The sequence below is a fragment of the Ceratotherium simum genome, chromosome 9, assembly GCF_057802395.1.
Source record: "Ceratotherium simum simum isolate JZ-2026a chromosome 9, ASM5780239v1, whole genome shotgun sequence".
Classification (NCBI taxonomy): Eukaryota; Metazoa; Chordata; class Mammalia; order Perissodactyla; family Rhinocerotidae; genus Ceratotherium; species Ceratotherium simum.
Genome location: NC_141908.1, coordinates 18025835 through 18052553, shown reverse-complemented (window position 1 = coordinate 18052553; position 26719 = coordinate 18025835). Strand labels below are relative to the sequence as shown.

At 43.7% G+C, this 26719-nt stretch overlaps 1 protein-coding gene and 1 long non-coding RNA gene across 9 annotated transcripts in view; one reads left to right on the top strand and one right to left on the bottom strand.

The window, feature by feature from the left end:
* Positions 1–26719, bottom strand: part of MGAT5 (alpha-1,6-mannosylglycoprotein 6-beta-N-acetylglucosaminyltransferase) — a 336034-nt gene that overhangs the window by 220972 nt on the left and 88343 nt on the right. For 2 of the 8 annotated variants that reach the window (XM_087435085.1, XM_087435084.1), the window contains exon 1: positions 5450–5712. The exons of the other annotated variants lie outside the window; for them this stretch is intronic. The gene's annotated coding sequence lies outside the window, so the exon portion shown is untranslated. Of the gene's footprint in view, positions 1–5449; positions 5713–26719 lie in introns of those variants that run through there. 8 annotated transcript variants of the gene reach the window in all.
* On the top strand, positions 4951–6818 carry LOC147916244 (uncharacterized). Its single transcript, XR_015553171.1, has 3 exons — positions 4951–5181; positions 6483–6557; positions 6666–6818. It is a non-coding gene; the product is annotated as an uncharacterized LOC147916244 (long non-coding RNA).

Genomic DNA, 26719 nt, shown 5'->3' with positions numbered 1-26719 from the left:
GAAGAGGCTCAGAGAAGGTCAGCCCATAGGACCAGATTGCAGAGCAAAGAGTAGCAAACCAAGGTGAATTCAGGAGTCAGTCACCAGCCCTGAAGACAAGCAGGCACAGAGCCCTGTGCTACGACTGGAGGCCACAGAGAGATGAGAGGAGGGCCAATTCCTGACGCTGTCCAAGCTGATTGACAGATATCCGAGTCTCACTTTCTTCCACATCCTTCGGTGCCAACACTGTCTTGGCACGTGCCAAGGAGCTCATTCCTAGGCTGGCTGTGCCCCCATTTACTAATTAGTATATGGCACTGGGGCTCTGCTCCACAAAGATCCCAGTCTATGGGCCTGCTAAGCCCTGTGGCTTAGCAGTTAAGTGCACGCACTCCGCTGCTGGCGGCCCAGGTTCGGATCCCGGGCGCGCACTGACGCACCGCTTCTCCGGCCATGCTGAGGCTGCGTCCCACGTACAGCAACTAGAAGGATGTGCAACTATGACATACAACTATCTACTGGGGCTTTGGGGGAAAAAATAAATAAAAATTATAAAAAAAAAAAAAAAGATCCCAGTCTATGAATCAACAAGCACAGGGAAGAAGGCTTTGAGAACAAAATCTGGACAATGAAAGTCTTCAAAAAGAGCAGGATTGTCATCTGGCTTCCAGCCCAGGAAACCATGAACATGCATTATGACAGGTCGATAATTTCTCTCTGAGAAGAAAAAAGGAATGGTCTGTGAAAAGATCACACCGTGTGTAAATTTGTTAGGTAGGTCTCATCAATGTTGAATGAAAACACTCAGAAGATTAACTTTTATTCAGAGCCCAAGGATAGCAAAGCCACAGAGGAATTTTATGGTAAGTATAAAATGCACCTTTTTTCTCTGAGGATCAGACTTCTGGCAACTCGCGATATCTAGAAAACACCCAAGAAGGACAACATGCCCAAAATGACCACAGTAATAAAGAAAACCAGTCACAAAAAATCATCAAAATTACTTCCAAAAAGTGGGGCAATGTCCTCGAGATAAATCTCATTATTCAGCAAGTGCTCCCTGAACCCTACAAGCCAAGGCCCCCAGCCGGAGGACCCCTCTCCCCACCTGGGGAGGCACACAGGCTGGGTGGTGGCCTACCACGTGAGTGTTCTAGGTGCACAGTCTACGGCAACGGGACGGCCCTCCAAACACTCGATGTGATCAAGACCGCCAGGCTAAAATGTTTTAAAAACTAGTCAATGAGTGAGTTTAAAAATTAGCTGAAGGCGTGAACACAGGCGCATACACACGCACACACAACCTGAAATGGCCACTCAGAGGCTTATCAAATTCAAACCTTATAATGAATTTCCATCACTTCAATGGGGCTACAGTAAATCTACATGGAGCACAAAGCCCCAAGCTTCAGCAGACCGGGGGTCATAAATGCCCCAGGTCTCAATTTTCTTAGGGAAGAACTCAGCGGTCAGACACTGGTTGATGAGTCTACTTAGCCCCCAATTTATAAACCAAGGTCAGCTCCTCCAAAACTGCAAATATCTTGGGTAAGCCTGACTGGGATCTGGTCACAAGCCTTCAGATGACAGACGACGAATTAGCTCAAGCTAGAATGGAGCATCTCAGGCAAGCTTTCTGTCCTCCGAATTAAGGATTGCCTAAACCAGGGCCTCTCAATTTTGTCTCACTTCGGAATCACCTGGGCTCCTTTAAAAAATACATAGACGCCCAGGTCTCACATCCAGAGATTCTGATTTACTTCATCTGAGGTGTGGCCGAAGCAGGGTATTTTTGTTTTTAAGCTGCCTAGGTGATTTTAATATGCAGCCAGACATGAGAACTCTTACATCCTTGGAAAGATGTTCCTTTTATCAACTCTGAGTCCTATCCAGTGGGACGCAAAAGATAGTCTCTCCCAAATTTAAAAAGATAAACTCTCTGCTCTCCAAAATGTAGATGCACTGGCTTACTAGACAATCCATCTGCAAGGTACGCTGGTTTTCTCCTCAAAGAACTGCACATGGGTCTTCTCAGGCCATTGCCCAAGGGGCCCAGCCCAAGGAGGCAGTCTTTCACGAAGAGCTAGTCCACTACAGAGCCCTGTTCGATCACCATGTGTGAAAGGACTTGTTGAGAATAATGCTGGACTGTTAGGGCTTTTATTAACCTCTCCTTGGCATTTGGCTCCAAAGATGAGAAGTTATTTGAGGCTAACCTAATGGCCTTAACTTCTACCAATGCTTCTAGTAACCAGTATCTTGCTACTCAAGGTCTGATCTGCGGACCAGCAGCATAGAGATGACCTAGTAGATGATTAGAAATGCAGAATCTCAGGCCCAACCCCAGACAGAATGAATCAGAACTGGCGTTTATAACAAGATCCCCAGGTATTTATTTGCACATTAAAGTTTGAGACGCATTGCTTTTTATCTCATTCAGGATAGCAAGAATGGGGGCAAACCAGATACTAATTTCCAGTGGGGGGAGACAAAAAATATGGCACAATTCTCCTCCTTTGTAAAATGTGTGCAGAATTTAATGATTTGGTATTACTTTTGAATAAGCTGGATACATGTCAGCAAGACATGTCAGTAAGACTAACATGCATCCAGCTGAGATGAGAATTATATATGCAGAGGGCATAGTTTCATCACTGTGAACTAGGAGTGCCTATAAGATAACTGGTCCTGCTTTCTAATCGCGGGGTTTTGACCCATTATGCTAAAATCAAGACACGGTTTGGATACATGTCTTCTAACTTTTAACTCTGATATAGCAAATAACTATCCAACATAAACTTGGCACTGCTCAAAGTTGGATATCACAGGGGTTTACTGAGTTTTCATTGTTTTTTAATTGCTCAAGTGCTCACTTTAGAACACCTGCTCAACAATCACAAGTCCCTTCCCATTGACTTCAAAGTGGAACAGCTTCAACTGAGGGAAATATCCTCATTACGTGCTTTATTTTTGCACAAGATATCAACCAATATTTAAAGTTTCTGGAAATGCCTCTAATTCTCTTATTTTCCAGGACACATAATTGTGACTTTATGGCCATTGAAAGCCTTTCAAAGCTTTGCTGAAAGAAACTATACTTGAAGGAGGACTTAAGGGATACACAATCCATCCATTGTTCTAGACCGACTTTGCCCAACCTTTTGTGACAAATCAGCTCATTTAACAGTCTCTCTCTCACACACACATCCACACAATATGCGCGTGCGCGCGCACATCCACACACACACACACACACACAACACACCCTAACCTCCTTAGGAACTTTTTAATCATTTAATTTTTACATATATATGGTAAAGATGGAATACCAAAGTAAAATCAAATTTCATTTTTGTTTTTTTTTTTTTTTTAATTTTTTGTTTATTGCAGTAACATTGGTTTATAACATTGTAAAAATTTCAGGTGTACATCATTGTACTTCTATTTCTGCATAGATTACATAGCTATTGATAAGTATTCTGCAGAGAAGTCAGCTGATAGCCTTATGAGGTTTCCTTTGTAAGTAACTTGACATTCTCTTGCGGCTTTTAGGATTCTCTCTTTATCTTTAATTCTGGACATTTTGATTATGATGTGTCTTGGTGTGGGCCTCTTGGGGTTTATCTTGTTTGGGGCTCTCTGTGCTTCCTGTACCTGGACGTCTGTTTCCTTCCTTAGGTTAGGGAAGTTTTCATCTATTATTTCTTGAAATAGATTCTCTGCCCCCTTGTCTCGCTCTTCTCCTTCCGGGACACCTATAACACGGATGTTAGTGCGCTTGATGTTGTCCCAGAGGTCCCTTAGACTGTCCTCAGTCTTTTTAATTCTTTTCTCTTTTACCTGTTCACCTCGGGTAATTTCTTCTAGTCTTTCGTCCAGCTCACAGATCCGCTCTTCTGTATCCTCTACTCTGCTTTCGAGTCCCTCTAATGAATTTTTCATTTCCAGTATTGTATTCTTCATTTCTGATTCGTTCTTTTTTATATCTTCCATTTCTTTGTTGACATTCTCACTGAGTTCATCTATTCTTCTCCCCAGATCAGTGAGCATCCTTAACACTCTTAGTTTGAACTCTCTGTCGGGTAGGTTGCTCATTTCTGTTTCACTTAGTTCCTTTTCTGGGGTTTTGTCCTGTTCCCTTACTTGGAATGTATTCTTTTGCCTCTTCATTTTGCCTCTTTCCCTGTGCTTGTGTCTACGTATTAGGTAGGTCAGCTACGTCTCCTGCTCTTGGATAGGTGACTTTATGTAACTGTTGGCTTAGGAGGCTTCCAGTGTGCTTCCCTCAGTTCTCAAAGTTCCAGGGGTGACCCCTATGTGGGCTACGTGTATCCTTCTGTTGTGGCCTGTTTGCTCTCCCTGTAGGCGCCCAGGAGGCTGAGTTATGCTCCTGGCCAGCTGTTGTAATGCTCAGCTGCTTGTAGTTGTTGTGGGCCCTTCAGTCTCTTTATCAGGTGTGGGGATCCCCAGCACAGTTGGCTGCAAGTTCTAATACCACATTTGTGTTGCAGTATTTCTTTTAAGTGAGTAGGCCCCCACTGGGCAGGTTGTTAGGCTCAGGGCCTTACAATTGCTGTAAGCCTCTAGCCTATTAGGTCTCTTGTCAGCTCTCTGAGAATTGCAGCTGGGTGGGGCTGGCCTCAGGCACAGGAGCACCCAATTGTTTCAGGTTTTGGAAGGTGGAACAAACCTCCTATGTGGGTCTTTGAGAAGTACAAGTCTTCTGCGGCTGAGAAGCCCTGCCGCCCACAGGTCCACACACACAGTCAACACAGTCCTGCCCCGTGTGAGTGCCCTGACCTCCCCAAGCGGACCCAGTCTCTCCACGGCGGGAGCCCCACACACTCTGCCACCACCCCACACTCTCCACCCGCTCCTTGTGCCCACCCTGCCCTGCTCAAGTCGGCTCAGTTGCCAGGCTGCAGAGAATCCAGTCACCAATCTATGCAGGCCCACAAGTTGCCTGAGGGCTTGTTGTTGGGTGGGGCCAGTCTCTAGGGTGGGCTGCCTGCCCTGGCTGAGCTGGATTAAATAGGTGCTCTAGCGGGTGGAGCAGACCCTGGGCTAGCAGGCCTCAGGGAGAACTCCAATGGTGTCTGTGTCAGCACGCCCACACCAGGCCACAACAATGGCCGCTGCCAATGTCCCAGTCCCTGGAGAGGTCTCACCCCTCACCGAGATGCACTCAGGGCCTATTAGGTGAGTCTCTTGTCACCAAAGCACTGTACACCTTTCTTTCTGGTGATTTTAGGGTGCTTCCTTAAACGGGTGAGTTTGCGCGCGGGCCCTTTAAGAGCCAGTTTTAGTTTCTTTGTGAACCGGGTTTTCTGGGGGTGCTCCCCAGTGTTTTAGTAGCAGGCACAGTCAGATATTATGCCGCTGGTGTCGATTGTGCTGGGTCCACAAAATGCCCACAGCGGGGGCGCTCCCCGGCTCAGGGCCCCGCGCCTCCAGGGAGGCTGTGTACCTGTGAGCTGCTCCCGGCGGCCGTGAAGCTGGCGGCTTGTGAAGGCGGCGTTTTTCCTCTCTAGAAGGGAGTCTCTGCCTCTTCCACCTCAGTTAGGATTGTCCGTTGTTGCAGGAGTTCCTCTCATCCAGTTTTCAGTTCTGTCTCAGGGGTAATTTTTCCACGAGTAGTTGTAAATTGGCTGTGTCCACGGGAGGAGGTGAGTTCCGAGTCTGCTTACGCCGCCATCTTGATTCCTCCTCCCCTCAAATTTCATTTTTGAAACAAGATAAAGTTTAGGTTCATTCATTTCGATACATCTTTGTTAATGTTCAAAATGATTAATGACAGATTATCTTTTGCCCATTAAACCTATAACACACAGCATTTAATTCTATAAGAAAAAAGTGTGATTTGTCAACATCAATTCCAGAATTACATTCTTTTTTTTTATAATTTTATTTATTTATTTTTTTCCCCCAAAGCCCTATTAGATAGTTGTATGTCATAGCTGCACATCCTTCTAGTTGCTGTACGTGGGACAGCGGCCTCAGCATCGCCAGAGAAGCGGTGCGCCGGTGCGTGCCCGGGATCCGAACCCGGGCCGCCATCAGCGGAGCGCGCGCACCCAACCGCTAAGCCACGGGGCCGGCCCCAGAATTACATTCTCATTAGCATACATTTGGTGCAGGGACCAAATGTACACAGTTATGTGCCATATAACAATGTTTTCAGTTATTGGTACCATATAGCCTAGATGTGTAGTAGGCTATACCATCTAGGTTTGTGGAAGTACACTCTGTGATGTTCACACAAGATGAAATCACCTAACGATGCATTTCTCAGAATGTATCCCCATCGTTAAGCGATGCATGACTGTATTAAAACACAGATAGCAATCTGATTACGGCCCAGCATCAAAACTAGACAAGAAACTGCTAATGTTTGGAATTCTTGCATCTGATTTTAAAAACAAACCTAATGGTTTATAAAGGGAAGACTCCTTACCTCCTCTGGACATGTTTCCATGCAAAATGTGTGCTCTATTTCGCAGGCAGAAACCACAGGGGACTATTTCTGCTCCTGCATCAGAGGGCTCACAGGCCTTCTGGGGGAGGAAGGACAGCAGGTAAGCTTGGGGGGGTGGGGGTGGCAGTTGCCATGGTCGATGGTCGGACACTGCTGGGTTTCCTGCCCTCAGGGAGTCCACTCTCTCTCTCTCTTCCTGCCCCCACAGGTTAAAGGGACAGAGCTTCCCTACACAAGAGAGCCCACCCACAGCTGCCAGGCCATCACCTGGGCAGATGTGTGGATTCCATCGAGGGTGGATCAGAAAGTCTTGCCCCCAAGACACATCTTGCAACTCAGCTTTACTCTAATAAAGCTGGTACTGTACTTTAATCTTCGTCTGGCTTCTTCTATTTCCTCTAGTTTAGAACCCAGAAGGGAAGAAGGGTAGATTAATTGGCATCTCCAAACCCCCATAAGTTTATTTTTATATTTTTTCTGTTTTGTTTCTAAATATCAGGGTAAGACAGGTGGTTTCCAGCAGCTATTTGAAAGCATTTCTCTACATAAAAAAACACATTGCAGGTGTATAAATCTTTAATCCTAATAAATTAAAAGACAAAATGACTATAACAGTCACAATATTTTCTCTTTCTAAATACTGAATTTTTAAAAAAATACTTTAAGATATGCCAAAAGAATTCTGATCAGATGAATGCAACTTTTGGCTAGAGGGAAGAGAATCTGGAGGAAGATCATCAGAATTATCAGCATAATGCTCAATAATTCATATTTTGGCCTGGGTGTTTCTAATGCATCCTGTCTTTAACCAATAGTCCATTAGGGATATAAATATTTTTTACGATAAAATATTTTCAAAAACCGCATATGTTGCTACTGCAGAACACTTTTCCGAATGCCATTAACCATGATCCAAACTCTTGATAAATGCTGGTAGGCTTTCAAACTCTTCCATCTAAAAGGAGGATCAGAGATTGTATACGGAAATACATATTTTATTTAACGACCTTCAAAAATAGAAACAGTAAACCAGACATCACTGCCATTCAGAGTGAAAGCTCAAGGTACCCTCAAGAATCTCTGGGATATGAGAACCACCAGATGGGACTCGCTGCTCTAGATATTTTAAATCCCTGGATTTGGCCTGGCCCTGGACCACACGTCTTGGAAGAAATCTTCACAGCAATGCAAGTTTGACCTAATAGAAAGCAGTAATAAGAAAAGAAAAGAAAAAAAAAAAAAAAAGGGCCAGCTGAAACGTATCACTGGGTTTACCGTAAATCTGGCAAAGGTCTTCATCTTACTATCAAGTTTTCATCTTTCATCTTAGTATCAAGAATATTCTTCATGGGCCAGCCCCGTGGCTTAGCGGTTAAGTGCGCGTGCTCCGCCGCTGGCGGCCCGGGTTCGGATCCCGGGCGTGCACCAACGCACCACTTGTCTGGCCATGCTGAGGCCGCGTCCCACATACAGCAACTAGAAGGATGTGCAGCTATGACATACAACTGTCTACTGGGGCTTTGGGGGAAAAAAATAAATAAAAAATTAAAAAAAAAAAAAAAGAATATTCATCCGGGCATCTGAACAACTGGTCAGATTTTACCCAATGACACAGTAAAACATAACTGACATTGCTTCTCTCTTTAAGAGAGCTGCTAGGAAAAGCTCAGAGCCAAAAATCACAGTCCACTTCCAGAAGCAAATTGGTACCTATTTTGTGTTTAAACCTCATTTCTGACTCATTTTCTCCTTGCCTCATTTTTTTCTGTACTTAATTTTAAGTGTACTTTATCTTCCTGTATTGGACGCTGTAATCCTTTTTGGAACATATCATGATACTAAGTAATTAATTCAACAAAAAGGAACAAGACAGCTGTGGGAGGTAGAATCATGGCCCTCCACATAAGTCAACATCCTCATCCCCAGAGCCACCTGTTACGCTACATGACAAAGAGGAATTAAGGTATCAGATAGAATTAAGGTTGCTAATCAGCTGACCTTAAAATAGGGAGATGATCCTGGATTATTCTGGTGGGCTCAATGTAATCACAGGGTCCTTAAAGGTGGAAAAGGGAGACAGAGGGTACATCAGAAGAATACAACAGTCTCTCCTCAAGAACTCTCAGATTACTTATTAAGTCGTTTGCATAAAACTAAGGTCATGGATTTAACAAGTCTGGTTATTTGGTTTCTCCTGGTAACCTTTGGTTCTACTCTAGTAAGAGATTAGGAATTTTAGAAGTAGGGGGCTCCGTAATGAAGACGACAGCACAAAAAAATGACTGCAAAAAGGACAATAGTTTAGGGCCATTTAGCATCAGGGCAAGTATCTCAGGAGTGCCTGCAAGAGTCACCCTACAGTTCTGAGCGAAACCAATTTTTCCCAATAATGACACCAGATCATTCATTAACAGGATGTAATACAGACTTCTGGGATACTTTTAGAAAAATTCATATAGCTGAGCTCTTAAGTGATAATGACAGATAAATGAGGCATTGATGGGGGTGGGGTTCAGAGGGAGGGAAGACTGTACGGTAAGATGGGAAAAGCACAGATATGTCACATATGCTGGCAATGGTGCTTCCCCTCTGGACCCTGGGTGCCACCAAACTATCTGCTTTCTGAGGGTAGGACTGTCCTTATCACTGCAGTAAGAGCTGGCACCTTACACATCCTCTTAGCCTGTGAGGTAGGTGCTATGACTGTCCTCCTTTACAGCGGGGGAAACTGAAGCATGAACCACCAAGCGATCTGTTTCAAGGTCACACAGCCACCAGGTGGTAAAGCGTCTGGCTTCTTAACCAGCGCTCTAGGATGCCTCAGCACCTATCAGAGCCTGACACCAGGAAGGTATCCAAACATGAAATGAATAAATGGAGTGAGTCTGAAAAAAACAAAGTGATTAAATCATTTGATAGGGCATATAACAAGAAGCACTTAATAAACAGGAGTTGCTTTCCATTGAGTGTTAGGCTTTTCCCCTACTTCATCAAGGAAAGCTATTTTTCAAATGAGGAGGTAGAGAGGTATATAATAATCATCTGGAAATTTTTCAAAAAATATAGCCCTGAGCAGAGCCATCTTCTCATTTTCCTCCCCAGACTATGCTTTTGTCATTCTGAGTTGGGCTTTTATCTGGAGATTAAAAAAGAAAACAATTTCTCAGGTGATCCTGCAGACACCTACTCACATCCTCTCCTAACCCAGCCAAGGAAGCATCTCTGCCACGAGGCGTCTTGGCTCTCGGGACAGGGAGCAGAACCCAGAGTGGGTTCTGTGTGGAGCCTCACGATGGAGACTGAATTTCAAAGAGACGAGGAGGCACAAATAAGATTAAGCAATCAGCAAAATAATTGTGCTATTAGGGTGAAGCAGCCAGGTACACAGCAAGGGGGTAAAAACACACAAATGTGCACGCGTGCTCACACCCACACCTTAAACTGCAGAGGCTACCCTGAGAAAAATGAGAGATTACCAACACGTCTCCAGTTTAGAAAGAGATACCAATCTTAGTGTTTTTCTCTTGCAGTTCCCTCAAAGTGACATGAGGGTGGCATTTTAGAGTATTTTCCGTAGAACAAAAACCAGGTGAAAGGGCCATGAGAGGCCAAGAGAGAGAGTGGACACCCCATCAGACCAGCCCATTCCCCAAACCCCAGCCCATTCATGGAAGGGGCTCGCGGTGTGCTCTCCATGGTTCTACACACTGTGGAGAAACACCGAAGGTCCCAGAGATGTCCCTGCCCTTAGAGACAAGGCCTAACTTCCCACAAGGCTCACACGGAGCAGTGCAGAACCCGCTAACTCAGGGGCTCTACGAGGGCACGCCACCCACGGGTCCCAAGGACTCGGGGGCTGCAGAGAAGCCCCAGGAGGTTTCCTGAACACCCTGTGACCTGAATTGGGTCTCTTTCCTTCATTAGCCCTCATTTTCTGAGCTCCAACTAATGTGAGGCCCCAGGCTAGACACTGGGGGATAAAAGGTGAATAACACAAAGTTCCTGAAGCTGCTGCCCGCAAGCTTAAGGAAAGGTACCAGCATCCCAGATATCCAGTTTCTCTGCAGCCCAGGGACCTGGGCGGAACAGCCCTACAGGGAGGGAGGGAAGCACGAGGCACAGAGTTCCAGGACTAGGGACAGAGCTGTGAACTGTCACTTAACATCGCAAAACCTTAGTTTTATCTGCTCTTAAAATGAAGCAGCAGAAATGGGTGGTGTCTAAGTCCCTTCTATTTTAAGTTTCAAATGAGAATAAATTTTTATTTATTAGCTACATGAAACTTTTAATCATTCAGGATGACCACACTCACAGCCTAGAATGTGATCCTGGCAGGAGGGGGAAGCAGGCAACAAATGATAGAAATTGATTTACAGTGAGAGAATCCTATGATTGAAGCCACTATGCAAAAACAGAAAACCAACAAAGTTCATTTTAACTGTGCCCCCTCCATTTTATCCCTTGCCTCAAATACACTAAATTCACATCACTTGCCTCTCATGATCACTAGATTTATAAGCCCATTAAAAACACTTTTATAATCACTCCATGCAAAAAACTATGGTCATTATTCTAATGACTTAAGTGCCTACAGCAGTACAGCAGGATCTGGAGGGAGTTTATTAATACCTTAGCAAAATGTGCCATGAATACGCCACTGGGATATTTGCTTTTTAAAAGTTCCCTAATTTTTCCCAGTGAGTTCAGTTCACATTTAACTCACGTCATGACTGCCCCAATCAATTTCCTCTGCTCCATGGTGGTTCTCTCATCAAAACTCACCCCAGGATCAATTCTCAACCATAACTGTGCATCAAAATTGCCTGGGGAGACTTTTTAAATACAAATGTCAGCCCAACCCCATCCCCAAGATTATGATTCAATCCATCTGGACAGGGCCAGGAAACCGATATAATTTTAAGCACACCCCAAAATTCTAAGGTGTGCCAGGGTTGAGAAGTATTGAATTAAAGTGTCTACCTTACCAGGCAGATAATAAAAGTGAGTAGGGAGAAAAGTGAGCGGGACAAGGCTATGGGGGGAAGAGGGAGAGGAGGGATGGAGGGAGACAGAGGGGAATGGGGAGGGGGGACACTGGAGGGAGGAGGGGGGCTGTAATGAACCTGAGACCACGTGCTCCATCTAGAGAGGGCAGCCACTTCGCAGCTCCAGCCACCAGACAACTTGAGGGAAGACAGTCTGGGTTGGCCAGATCTTCCAATCTTTCCAGAGAAGCCAGAAACTCAAGTTTTGGGTCAAATCTCTGTATTTATAAATGTTGGCACTAATTTAGGTTGTTTTAAAAAAAATTCTGGGTGGGCCAAAGTTCAAAGGAGTTTACAATCTTGCCCTCCTGCTCAGGCCACCTCATTACAGGTGTCTGTGACTTTATCCTAATTGCCTAAACATTCTTAACTTTCTAAAAAGTAGCCAGTATTGCTCTCAATCAAATACTGATCTCTGATCATCACTATCAAAGGCTTCAGAGCACTAGCTTCTGGCCCACATGCTCTACCCAATACAAGCTTGCAAATTAGTCACACCTAACTGCCAATCCTAAGAAACTGGAAGGGAACTTTAAAAGCCATCTAGTGAGAGAGATGCAGGCCCCAGGATCCAAAAAGTCTAAGTGGCTTGCCCAGGGCCACAAAGACTGTTGAAGGCAGGGTGACCAACTTTGTTCCAGTGTTAGCACCAGAAGTCCCCTGTCCTGGGAAACCCTCCTGTCCCAGGTAAAGCAGGATGGCTGGTCGCCCTAGAGGAAGGACAGAGCCACACTGCTGTCCCTTGTGCATGTACTACATAATCTGGTAATTCTTGACACATACACACACAGTTGACTTTTAGCTTCAAGTTTGCTCCCTGTTAAGATGTAAACTCTTTTTTTGTGTGTGAGGAAGATCAGCCCTGAGCTAACATCCATGCCAATCCTCCTCTTTTTGCTGAGGAAGACTGCCCCTGAGCTAACATCCATTGCCAATCCTCCTCCTTTTTCTCCCCAAAGCCACAGTAGATAGTTGTATGTCATAGTTGCACATCCTTCTAGTTGCTGTATGTGGGACGGGCCCTCAGCATGGCCGGACAAGCGGTGTGTCGGTGCATGGCCGGGATCCGAACCCGGGCCGCCAGCAGCGGAGCGTGCACACTTAACCACTAAGCCACAGGACCTGCCCCTAAACTCCTTGAAGGAAGGGATGCAAGTCCTTCTGCAGGTTGAGTAAATGTTGTTGGGAAAAGTCCTTGCAGCCCCTTGGTCAATAAAGATGCCTGTTGGTGTTGTCTCTGGAAAACATAGGCATCACTGCTCTGAGAATCTCTCTGAAGAATCTGAAGGTCTCGGCCAGTCCCCCGAGTCCCCTTCACAGCCCCCAATAACTGCATCACCATGCCGGTATCAGAAAGTATGAGAAACACAAAGAAATGAATCGGACGAGTAACTTTCAGCTGGGGCTTCCTTCTCTCCTTGGGCCACAAAGTCTCCTCCCTATTCTAGTAAGGTTATTACTCATCAGCAAGGGACATGGCCTCTAGTGTGCTCCGAATTCTCCCCTCAGAGATACACCTCAAAAGGCAGCTTCTCAGCCATGAAAGAAGTTGGCCTTTGCAATCTTCTCTCAGAAGCCTGTTTTGGAATTACTCAAGAGGCTCGGCGCTGAACCTGAGTGTCTTGCATGGATGGAGAGGCAATCTGGTGTGGTAGAAAGGCTTGGGAATTAGATCCAGATTCAGCTCTCAGCACTGACAAGAATTGGCCCCATGGCCCCTGTGGAAAGTTACAGAAATGGAGATCCAATTTCCTCATCTGTAAAATATGTATCTTGCAGGGTTTTAATTTGCAAAGGGCCCAGTCCAGTGCCTGGCCCTTGATGAGAGGTGGGTTTACTGAAGAAGTCTGATGACTCCTCCAAAGAGCCCCAGAGGCCTCTGTGAGTTAGGCGGGAGAACTCACCACACTTCCTGATTTTAAAACATAGCATCGACCTTCTCTGACCTAGTTATATATTCTGAAGCAGATACTGGTTTTCTTATTACTCTTCAGTTCGCTTTCTCAAAAGATGCAAGCAAGTCTGTGTGAAACACAAAAAATGCAGACAAGTGTCAACAAAATGTCACCTCAGCTGATACAAAGGGTTTTTCTATCTTGTCCATCAGTTTTGAGGAGGAAGCCAAGCTGAGCCCGATTCTCAGTACTGGTTTAGATCCCTACTTCAAAGACTCTCCTAGGTCAGCACCTAAAGGTCTGAAATCCATTCCACTGAATTCATTACAACCCATAATAATATTCCATCTCTCATGGCAAAACTACACTTTATGATTCACTGCATAGAACCATTACCATAGTAGACGCTGTATTTTAGAATTATGACCAAAACAAGACCAAAAACAACAACAAAACAAGCCCTGTGCCCTTATGTTTTACAATCTAAATAAGATAAAACAAAGCAAGATTTACACATGCCTGGGAAACAATTCACACTGACATAATTTTATGCTAACTGTATCTTAGATTCAAGAAGAATAAATGTCTGTACTATTCTTCTAGCACAAAACCTGATGTGGCAGTTTCAACTTTTTACATAAGAAAGTTATGACCTTGGGTCACTAGATAGAATTACATTGCTCAAATTTATTCTTGGCAAGCTCTCTGGGGTATAACCCACTTTACAAGGATAAACAAGTGGTAGCTATCAAAATCTTACACTCACAATACAACATACACCACCACCACCACCAGCACTACCACTCCCAGAATCAAGAATGCCCATGCCATTCCTAAACTAAACTGTGTTCCAATAATTCATGTAACAGGAACTGCTACATTCTAACTTGGCAAGAGAAATGGGCATTGAAAAGCATGACTTAGGTAGGTCTGTAGTCTACTCATCAGTAATGTATCAATGTCAATTTCCTGGTTTTACATTGTACTAGAGCATATAAGATAACATTTGGGGAAGCTGGATTCATGGAACACTCTATACTTTTTGTGCAACTTCCTATGAATAATTATTTCAAAATAAAAAGTTATATTTTTTAAAGCATTAATTATTGCATATCTTCCTGTTTGGGGAGATTTTTCATGATACAGAAGCCCAAACCCCTTTCCCAGGGCCCTCGTTCTATTTATGGGTCCAGGATGGGACCCACACCTTAACACTTTGAAAAGGATCTAAAGATGGTTCTGAAAAACCTCCCCCGTTCAATGAGAACCACTACCCCAACAACGTAAGTCACTGGAGTCTATTAAGAGTGGAGCACCTCCATATTTGCTCTTCGCCTCTGTGCAGAGGATTTGAAGAGGACGTGGCTGGAGCCCAGGAGCCCAGTGAGGTAGTTCATGTAACTCTGGGTGAGAAATAAGTGAGATAAAGGCCTCAACAGTGTAGTGGCAGTCATGGTAGATAGAAACCAGGAGCCAGAAACATGAAAGAGGTCAAATCAGCAGGACAATGGCCAACGACTAACTGGTGGGAATGGGTGAGAAGGAGGCTCGATGATGGCTAGACTTCAGCTTGGGCAGCTGAGGAAAAGTAGTGTATCATTCACCAGGACAGGAAAATGGAGGAGCCAGCCTGAGAGGGAGGATGAAGAAGGCTGCCTGAAGGTTCTACACAGCAACAGTGTATATTATATATTGCTGACAGGACAGTCTTCGTCCTCTAGTGGGGAAATCCCCTCTTCCTCGTCTGACTAGGCACAAAGTACCGGGAGATGGACAACTTGGTGTAGCGGGTGAGAAGGGTGGCCACTGCTCAGCCACATCGGCCCTGTCAGATCATTCTCACATCCAACCACGTACCCAGTCATTTGACACCATACACGGAAAAGAGCTACTTAAGATGTCCCCCATTCAACATACAGGGTCTTGGATTCTAGCATTCCTATAAAAGCAACTCAACAGCACAGAAAATCTGACTTAAATTGTTTTTCAAAATTGAACATCCTACAACAAACGTTTTCATATATTTTCTTACTTGTAGGAGTACGGATTATTGGGGAATAGGAAGAGGGCGGACTGCCACAGCTCCTTAAATTTCATTAGAAATGCATTTCTTTGAGGTGGAGAATTAAAACTCCAGAAACCCCTTCAACAAAAGGAACAAACAAGCTACTGAGAATTGTAAGAGGTAGAGGGAACTCAAAAATAGTTACCTCCTATAACCTTCCCTATACCTAAAGGAAACCCTTCTACAGTAGCATTGATTATCAGAAAATAGCCTCTTCACCTTGTCCCCCATCTTCCACCCCAATCTTCATCCATTAGAAGGCCATTTTCAAATAAAACATTGCCATGTCAAGCCCTAAACACACAAGATCCTTCCCTTCTCCAAATCCCAGAGCACTCTGTATCTCTCTTAGGTCTTTATAAAATGTCTATGCCATAGTTATTTTTGTATTTGTCTTATTCCCCCGATTATATTACTAATTATGTTATATAAGAAGTACTATTTCTTGAGCACTTACTATGCACCAGCTAGGTACTTTATGCAAATTTTAATCTTCAAAAAATATCCATTTTATAGATGAGGAACCCAAGACAGAGACACTAGTAAAGTGCAGAGCCCCTCTTACTGTAACTGTCTGTACTAACTCAGGCTGCCCCTTCCAGTGGGTGGTATATAGGTGACGTGAGGTTTTTGTCCCCATAGCATCTAACAGAAGTTTTCCCATAAAAGACACTCAATAATTATTTTCTTGAACTGCATTCACAACTCCCAGCTCCTCCTCCATCAGGGCCACCCTCCGCCTGCACTCCCTCTAAGAACATGATTCTATTAACCAGATCCCAATGTTCCCAGTGGGATCTGGTTGTTGCCACGTACTGGCACTGTCATTTCCCTTAATCTGGAATCCCTACTTCTATAACTATTTTCTATCATCTGCACCATCATCATATAGTGTCTACTATGTGCCAGGTACAGCTTTAAGGCTTCACAAATATTAACCTAGCCTATCTTCACAACAATCCAATAAGATAGATATTATTATCCCCATTTCACTGATGAAGAAACTGAGATGCAGTGAGGTGAAGAAGCCTGCCCTGGGCCATTCAGTTACTAAGCAGTTGACTTGGGGTGTAAACAAGAATAAGAGTTTTCTCAAAGCCACAACAATTTTCGGCTCTTATTCAGCCTTCCTCCCTACCATGCCCCATTTAAAATCAACATGGCTTTATTTATAATTGGAATTGCCAATTAAGCCAGGTCATCTCCACTCTAGGCTGGTATAACTGATTGTTTTGAATGTAGGTGCAAGACTTCCTATTTATCCCCAGTATATTTTACATTGTTACTTTGGCCCACTGTTCTATCCCATTGGTTTTTCTTTGTCAACCTAAGCTCTAGATATCAATTTTGGCTCTGTATCATTTGTAAATTAGATAATTTACAAATTTACAGATTCCTTCAGCACCCGCTATCACAAGATCCTGAGAGAAATAAGATATAAAATAAGACATTAAACACTTAAGTAGTGATAGGAAAAATCAAGCCTCAGGTAAAATATCAGTTTTCCAAGCTGCTTCCCACGGGGATGGTGGGGGTGAGAAAAACACCCATCAAGAAATCGTGCAGCGGTTCATCTCATTGTGCAATAATCTCCCTTGAAGAAAATGGTGCTTCAAGTTAAAAAGGTAAGTTCCAGATGAGAGGACATCACAAAAGAAAGTGTATGAAGATCTTCTGACATGTGGACGATGGATCTGGACATTCATGCACAGGCAGCATTTTCCACCCACAACTGAGGAATGTGGTTTATATGATGATTATCATAGCTGTCCAGGTTCTCTCTTTTTGGCAGCTTTATTGAGGTATAATTCACATAGCACACAATTCACCCATTCAAAGTGTACGATTCAACAGTTTTTAGTATAGTCACAGTGTTGCACGACTATCACAACAATCAGCTTTAGAATATTTCCATCACCCCCAAAAAGAAACCCCGTACCCTTTAGATATTACCTCCTAATCCTCCATCCTCATTCCCAGCCCTAGGCATCACTAACCTACTTTCTGTCTCTAGAGATGTGTCTATTGTGGACATTTCATATAAATGGAATCACATAATAACTAGTCTTTTGTAACTGGCTTCTTTCACTTAGCATAATGTTTTCAAGGTTGATCCTCATTCTGGCATGTATCAATACTTCATTCTGTTTATGGTCAAACAATATTCCACTGTATGGATAGATCAAATTTTGTTTATCTGTTCATCAATTGATGGCTATTATGAATAAACATCTATATAAACATTCACATCCAACTTTGTGCCTAGACATATATTTTCATTTCTCTTGGGTTTATACCTAGAAGTGGAATTGCTGGGTCATTTGGTAACTCTATGTTTAACATTTTGAGGCACTGTTAAAATGTTTTCTACAGTGGTTGCACCATTTTGCATTCCTACCAGCAGTGTATGAAGGTTCTAATTTCTCTACATCCTCATCAACAGTTGTAAGTCTCTGTCTTTTTTATTACAGTCATCCTAGTAGGTTTGAGGTGGTATCTCACTGTGGTTTTGATTTGCATTTCCCTGATGACTAATAACAGTGAGAACTTTTCATGTACTTATTGGCTATTTGTGTTTCTTTTGGGGGACGTATCTATCCAGTTTCTGTGCCCATTTTTAAATTGGGTTGTCTTTTTATTATTGAGTTGTAAGAGTTTTTAATATATTCTAAATACAAGTCTCTTATTAGACATATGATTTGCAAATATTTTCTCCCATTCTGTGGGTATGTTATGAATCTTATCTTCTATTTTCAAAACATAATTGTAGTACTTTTTCTTTATTTGTTCTTTATAAATAAAATGATTTTATTTTTCTATTTCTGTCTAGTTATAAAGTATTAAAAATGCATTTAAATCACTTTTCTAGCAATTCATATCACCATTTTCTACGGTATTTTTAAATCTAAGTCGGCCTATCTCATGAGCTCCTTAATACATAATACTATTACAGGATTTTTTTTTAAAGATGAACCTATGACTGTTACAAATACAAAATAAACATTTATCAAAGATTTTATTTAGCTCATTAATTAAAGAGGGAACCAGAAGGATATTACAAGATTCAAAGGAGAATACAAAGAATACACACATATGTAGGCAATCAGGAATGCTGAAATAAATTTGTTTACATAAAACTGGTTTCTTGGGAAGAATTAATAGTAACCCCACAGGACAAAATTAATTTGCATTTCTATGAACATGAATCATTTCCATTACTATCATTTTTCTACAGTTTGCCAAATTATAAAACAGTTCAAAGAAAACAAAAAGCACAGATAACCCAGAAGGGTGCACTAGATACTAAGTAATCTTTTTTGCCTATTTCAGAGTCTTTCACAATTTTTCTTGAAAATACTTTTTTTAAGATGTGTCAGGGCCGGCTCCGTGGCTTGGCGGTTAAGTGCGCGCGCTCTGATGCTGGTGGCCCGGGTTCGGATCCCGGGGGCGCCCCGAGGCACCACTTCTCCGTCCAACGTGAGGCCGAGTCCCACGTACAGCAACTAGAAGGATGTGAACCTATGACATACAACTATCTACTGGGGCTTTGGGGGGAAAAAACTGAATAAATAAAATCTTTAAGATGTGTCAAATCAGTCAGAATCCAATCAGGAGATGGAAATCACACAGTAATCTGAATAAGAAATGCTTAATATAAACAATTATTAACTCCAGCCAGGGATTGGGGTGACAAGAGATTGGCTAGTAAGAAGTAATACAATGAACTCTAAAGCATATAGGAAGACCAGCTACAAGGAACAGGGATTGAGATAGAGCACCTAAGGAAGAGGAACCCACCCCAGGGCAAAGATCCTGATTATGTTGGAACAGACACAGCTATGACTCACTATTTGGCATGGAAGCCTTCGTGGTGCCAGTTCACTGGAAATTTGTCCTCTAGGGTTCCAGGGAAGGCTGTTCACAGGGAGGTATCTCAATGGAGGCACTCTGCTACAAAATCACCCAAGGGGGTGCCAGGGGAAGCTGCTGGTCACTGTGTGCTCTTGGCTGCCACATGCCACAGGAGCAGGACACTGCAGAAGACACACACTCTGAAAGAGCCCCTGCAGAGAGCACACAGAATCAGGAAGCAAAACCCTCTCCTCCTGCAATGTCTCTCCAGCACCCTCTACTGACAAAGCTTAACACTGTGCCAGCTGCAAAGGAAAAATACGGAAGAGGCCCAGATCCAGTTTCACAGAGCAGGCAAAAGGGATAAATTTGGAGTTGAGAGGCTGTAAATCAATAATGGCACATGTGCTGTGGTCAAATATGTTTGGGAAATGCCAGATATAAATGTGGAGAAAGACACCTGTGTAGTACCCTCTGCCTGGAGGACTTCGGCAACCTTCAACAAAAGTGAAAACAAAGATTCTAATTGGGGCTTTTCTTACCCTGTAATTTGCCAAGGGCTGACCCTGAGTGTTTACACATCTATAAGGCTAATAATCCTTCTCAACTCTCCTGTGAATCCTCACCTTCCCCTTCAAAGGAACAGCCTCCTCACCTTCCACTTCACTCCTGTTCTTTTCCTACCCTCCTAAACACACACACTCCCCCATCACAAACACACATTACGTAGTAACAACAGATGATTTGATCCCACCATAATTCTGTGCCGTTCTGATTACCCTGCCTTGAAACGACGACTAAGAACATCCCAGCTCTTTCCTCTTTTATCAGAAAGATTACCCCTCTGTATAAATCCTTCCAATTTTGTGCTAACACTGAAAGTGGCAAAGAGTTAGCCATTGATGATTAAACAGCTAGTAACTATGGGGGATCAGAATAGGCCCCCCACCCCCACTAACTAACCAAAGGAGTTTGGGATGGGAGGCCTGCCCCCAGAACAGGCCATCACCATAGACCTCCCCGGTGTCTGGGTGGGTCCGTGCTAAGCCCATTCTTAGTTCTGGTTACCCTTTATAAAATACATTTACATTTGTAAAGAAAATCTCCATTTATAAGGGTATCTTCTTCCCTGTACCAGGGCCTAGGTAAGGGATGGCCTTACCTAGAAACTTACCAGAATGGAAAATGAAGACTTAAACCTGCATGATAAATTTACCCATTGTTAACTGTGCTGTTTAGGTAATATGCTATCTGACTCCCACTAGGTTCCTATAGGTAATATCCCCGGATCCTGGGTCACTATGGTAATAGGTATTTGAGCTATTTTTTTCAGGAACTGAACCCCTTGTCCACTTCATGCTGGATTGAGACCACCAACCCATCAACTGGGCCCTTTTGATGGCAAGAGGTTGGAACTCACCCCTCAGGGCATGCTAATGCCGCCATTCTGTGAATATGTGTCCTATAAAGAGGCATGAAGGGGCCGGCCCCGCGGCTTAGCAGTTAAGTGCGCGCGCTCCGCTGCTGGCGGCCCGGGTTCGGATCCCGGGCGCGCACCGACGCGCAGCTTCTCCAGCCATGCTGAGGCCGCGTCCCACATACAGCAACTAGAAGGATGTGCAGCTACGACATACAACTATCTACTTCTTCTCCCGTTTTTCCTCACTTGGCTGCCTTGTGATTAAACCCTCTCTCCCTGCAATCTCGTCGTCTCGGTGATTGGCTTTCCGGGCGGTGGGTAAAAACGGACCTGGTGCGGTAACAACACTCTTACTTGGAAATCACCACCATGAGCCCGGTCTTTTCTGGATCCAATTCTTCTCTGCCCTGAGCGTCTAAACCAGGTTGTGTTTGGTCTCTCTAATGGGTGGCAGGTGAGTGAAAAGCTTGACATCTAGGCCCTGGTCTACGTAAAAGAAAAGTGGCTCATCCACTTGTGTCATGTCCCACAGCCATTGGCAAGACAACCGGTTAGCACCAGCAGCTGCCACTCCAAAGCACACAGAACTGACTGAAGAGTAGTGAGGTTCCCACCCATCACGAACTCAGCAGAGTCTGAGGCCATATGAGATGCTCAAGAAAATCATAGTGAAAGAGGATCCTAGAGTAAGCCAAGAACCTTCTCTTCTTGAGGACGCCTTCCCTGCCAAGTTCACCCCCAGAAACCATACAACATAATTCAAAGATAAGTAGGTGAGTGTCAGAGTTCAGCTTTTCCAGAATACAGCCTATAAAAAAAGTCATACTAACAAAGAGGTCGGTGCCAATGTTTTATAAGAGGTACTATTTTTTTCTTTGTTTATTTTAGGCAAAATTTGTAGCTCAGAACTTCAGTGCTCGTAAATGCTAAACCCCACAAAGAATGAATATGAATGCAGGTCCTTCCAAGAATAGCTAGTCTCTAAAACTCTATTTCAGGTTTTCCATTTTGGGTTCAAGTAGAAGTAGCAATTAGAACAGAGTAATAAAAAGATCATACCCAGAGCTCAATCCATATAGGCCTTTTAAGTTGTTTTGTTTCATAGACAAGTGGCCATTCCATGGTCACTTTCTTACTGTTGTGGCCCACAATTCCAAGGAGGAGAGTGTAGACAAGGCTCTGGGATACAGACCCCAGGTATGTGTCCTACTGGTAAGAAAGATGGGGTGGAGGATCAGGTCATGATTTGTGGTAAGTGATGAGCCAGAGAGGGCAGAATATCAAAATTATATTTGCTGAGGGCCAGCCCCAGTGGCCTAGTGGTTAAGTTTGGCGTGCCCCCACTTCAGCAGCCTGGGTTCGGTTCCTGGGTGCAGGCCTATATCACTCATCATTGGCCACACTGTGGCAGCGGCTCACATACAAAAAACAGAAAGGAGGATTGGCAACAGATGTTAGCTCAGGGAGAATCTTCCTCAGCAAAAATTAAATAAATAAATAAATAAATTAAAATTGTGGATAAGGATACACCTTTATTATTTGTTGTTAGACTAGAAATTGAGTTAGGAAGATTTTTGTTTTGTTTTGTTTGTGAGGAAGATCAGCCCTGAGCTAACATCCGTGCTAATCCTCCTCTTTTTGCTGAGGAAGACCGGCTCTGAGCTAACATTTATTGCCAATCCTCCTCCCTTTTTCTTCCCCAAAGCCCCAGTAGATAGTTGTATGTCATAGTTGCACATCCTTCTGGTTGCTGTATGTGGGATGCGGCCTCAGCATGGCCGGAGAAGTGGTGCATCGGTGCACGCCCGGGATCCGAACCCGGGCCGCCAGTAGCGAAGCGCGTGCACTTAACCGCTAAGCCACGGGGCCGGCCCAGAAGATTTTTTTTTTTTTTTAATTAGTTACCAACATTTGAAAAACAGGGAGATTTCACACAAAGATCTGAGTTTCTGGCATCTCCTGAAAAATGGGCCTATCTGGTATCACTGAATACCTTTCTGTGAGGGCACCTTGGCAGGAATGGAGTACTGGGGCATGGCTCTCCCATTTTCCGTGGAACATACACAGGCTGCTTTACATATCTGCTACTTGCCCAGCATTTTAGTTCAGTCATATACTAAAGGACTATAAGCTCTAATGAGGGCAGGTCATGTCTGTAGTTTTTAATTTGTAAGCATATTTCAACACGGTGCCCAGTACATAGTTGCCAGCAATTATGCCTACCAGATGCTAGGCACTCAATATCAAATAAATGACTGCATGAACTCTACTAGACCCTCTGTATACACCATCTCATTTCGTTCTTAATTATCATTTTGAAATATTTGCTCCCCACCTTTCACAAGAGGTTCAGAGAATTAGCTAACCGCATTTCTAAAGCTCACCCAGCTACTAAGTGATTACAGAATTTGATCCCAAGTTTATGTGACTTCAAAGCACAGGAGTGAGGACAAGCAAGTCAGAAAACAGAAAAAGAGCTTCTAGTTAAAAAAAAAAAAGGCAACAGGCTGATTGCAAACACTCTCTGGTTTCCCAGATAGTTCTTGTTCCACATTTGTAAACAGAAAGTACATATATTATAGGGTCATTGCTTCTCTCCTCTACAAAACTCTTAATCTTACATCAAGAGAGCCAAAATCCACCTCCTAAATCTTCATATGAGGTTAATTCTGCTACAGGGATCAGTGACCAGGCTTCAGCCAGGCGATTCGGAAGGGAAAGCATTAAGTTTTAAACATAATGTGCCTTCAATTTGAAATCACAAAGACATAAAGGCATAGCAGGCAGTCATTCCACTTGAGGGGAAGCAAGGATTCTTAGCCAAGGGGCAGAGCAGCAGAACAGCCCTCAACAACAAACATTCCCTCTTGGTAACTAAACAAGTGACTATTTAAGCTACTTACTTGAAAACACAAAAGGTTCTATCCATCCACAGTTTAAAGAGCCATCAGGGCAGCTCCCTGAAGAGGTCAGAAGTCTGGCAAAGCTCTAAAAATGTCTATCATATAAGGTTGTCCAACTATCAATGTACACCGATGTTAGTGACACCCCAGCAGTAGAGCAAAGAACTACCCACTCTTCTCTGGTCCCTTATGCTATCACAAGATATAGTATGAGATGAAATTACCCTTTGCTGTGCTCTTCTCCCTGGACCAGACTTCTCAAAGAACCAATGTCTTACTGCTCGAAGCCCCCACGCCTTCTGTGGTGACTGCATACAGCAGGCACGACGGTATCTTCCCATCCCCAGACCTCAGGCAGACAGTCAAGAAAGGATTCTTTTTCTGATCTAAGCATTTGCTTATGAACACTCACAGAAAGGTACAAAACCAAATGACATACAGGCATGTATGTATCTAAATCACTTCGTCTTAGAATTTATCATAAAAACGATAGGAAATGAGAACTTAATCTAAAACATTGAGGAGCCATGTGTCCCAGGACACAATGTTTCCAAGAGATGTGGCTGCTGCCCAGGAAACAAGCTGAGCCTAGAACCTGAACACTAATGTGCCTGTGAATCACCTGGGAATCTGGTTATTCTGCAGATTCTGAGTCAGTGGGTCTGAAGAGTCTGCTTATCTAATAAGCTCGCAGGTGTGGCTTGTGGGAGATCAAAATTTGGCCACCCTGAAATATGTCTCTTTACCTTGATTATTTTCTCTGACAGACATTTAACCTCCCCCACTAAACTGCCTAAAGAATTTAACATAAAAGGCCTATTTCAGGAAGGAGTTACTATTATATGATGGCTGTAATATAATGCAAAATAGATGTTACAATAGGAAAGGCACCAACAAACCTCTCTTATCAAAAATTCTCTCTCTTCCCGGCCACATTCTCTAGGTGGCCCTGCAAGGAGTTGCCAGACAAACATTTGCATTTATAAGGGAAATCTCCCTTTGTAAAGGTATCTCCCTCTGTGTGCTGGGAAGAGGGGGGGATGGCCTTGTCTCTGGAAACTCTTATCAGTATGGAAGGAGAGGACTTAAATCAACATACTCCTGATTGATTTCTGTCTCTCTGGCCACATTCTCTATAGGTGGCCCTGTAAAGAATTGTCTGACAAACATTTACATTTCCCTCTCCATGTGAATTGTCTTCTTCCTCTCTGAAATCCCAAACCACTACCACCCCCAACATCCTCCTTTGTCTTTAGCTGAAGATAGTATTTAAGATGAGAATCACCACTATTGTGTTGAGAAACTCAGTTCCCCTGGTTTCTCCCATGTATACATGTTATACATGTTATTAAACTTGGTATTATTTTCTCCTGCTAACCTGTCTTTTAATTATTTGGCCAGCCATAAGAACCTTAAGGGAAAGGGTGGAGGGGGATTCTCCCTCATCCCCGACGGGCTCATGCTGCCCGTTTGTGGACCCCCCTTTGAGGAGCAAGGATCTAGGGGCTCCAGCAGGGTCCCATGACCACCTTTGTTCTTGCAGCCTACACCATGCTCTAAGGAGCTGAGCTAACTTGGCACATAGGACAAAGCTTGAAGTGGTGTGCTTTAGAGTGGTAATTCCTAGGGCAATGTACTTTTTCTTTTATTCCATTCAACTCTAACACTCTAAGAGCCGTCAACCCTAAGGGGTGAGAATTAGTACAAGGGGAAACTCTCAAAAGCAAATCTCAAGCTCCTTTGTTACTACCCCTTGTTTAGATGTCATAGTTGTGGGTACCTGGACTTGTATACCTCCAGGTGCCTAAAATGGCTTTATCCTCACTGCAAACAGGTTTCTGTCCGCTCCTGCGGCCTCCATCCTTTCCTTCCAGAGCACACATTATAATTTCAAATCTCTTTAGGATTTCTAAATAACCCAGGTAGGGAGTCTTAATATTTGGGGGCCATAGACTCCTATAGGAATCTGATAAAAGCTATGAACACTCTTTCCCCCCAAAATACGCAGACACTAAATGTTATTTAATGTTTCAGAGGTTTCACAGACTGTGTCTGAATCTATCAAAGGAAGCCTGCTCCCTGTCTTCTGGAAGACTTAAAGACACAAGTTAACACTTACTCAGAGCACTTAATTTTTAAAATACAAATCTTTTCCAACAAATACTCCAAAGCAGATACCAAGTCCTTGCCTCTGGAAACTTATTGCAGATCATGAAACGCCCGCAAACAGGTTGCATGCCTCATCACTGAATGAGACGACAAAGAAATAAAGCTGAAAATTTCAAGACAAAACCACAACAATGGAAACAATAACCATGATTGGCATTGCTCTGACCCACATTTTCTTAAAAGCACGCAAGAAACTGTGGGACTTGTATCTGTTATCCACAGAAGGACCACAGGACGGAGGGGCGAGAGGAGAAGCAGGAGAGGAAAATTAATTAAAATGCAAATGGGGAAAAATTAGCTTGGAAAGGGCTCACTGAACTGCTGACAGAAGAGAGTGCTGAGGTGAAAAACAAATGCAAAGAGATTTGGCAGAATCCGAAAAGAACACGATCAGAATGAGAAATGAGGCCACAGCCAACTCCCAGCTACGAGTAGAGAAAGGCAGTCAGAGTGACATTCGTGGAGATGGAAAAAGGAGGAAGTTCCCCGGACGAAAGGAGAGCTAACAGCCTGGACTGAAGGAGAGAGAGGGCTGAGGAGGAGAGTGGGCAGATCTCTGCTACAGAAAACAAAACACAGCAGCATCACTCACTCATGCACACGCGCATGCACATACACACTCTGAGGACAGCAGAGAACCCAACCCAACGCCATCTGATGCCCTCTTAAGAAAAAGAGGAGACCAACGGGAGACAGGGAAGAAGGCGCTGCCTAAGCCATCACAGATCAGCTCATAATTACAAACAAAAGCCTACCTGGTGTGCGAGAGGATTTGCTGGCACTTGCACAAGAAGCCCCCACCCCCACCCATTATCAGGCCATCAGGCTCCTTTCCACTAACGCAGAAAACGACAAGGCAGAGACAGCATCCTGTGTTCCTTTCATCTGAGCCATTTACTGTAGAGACAGGTCA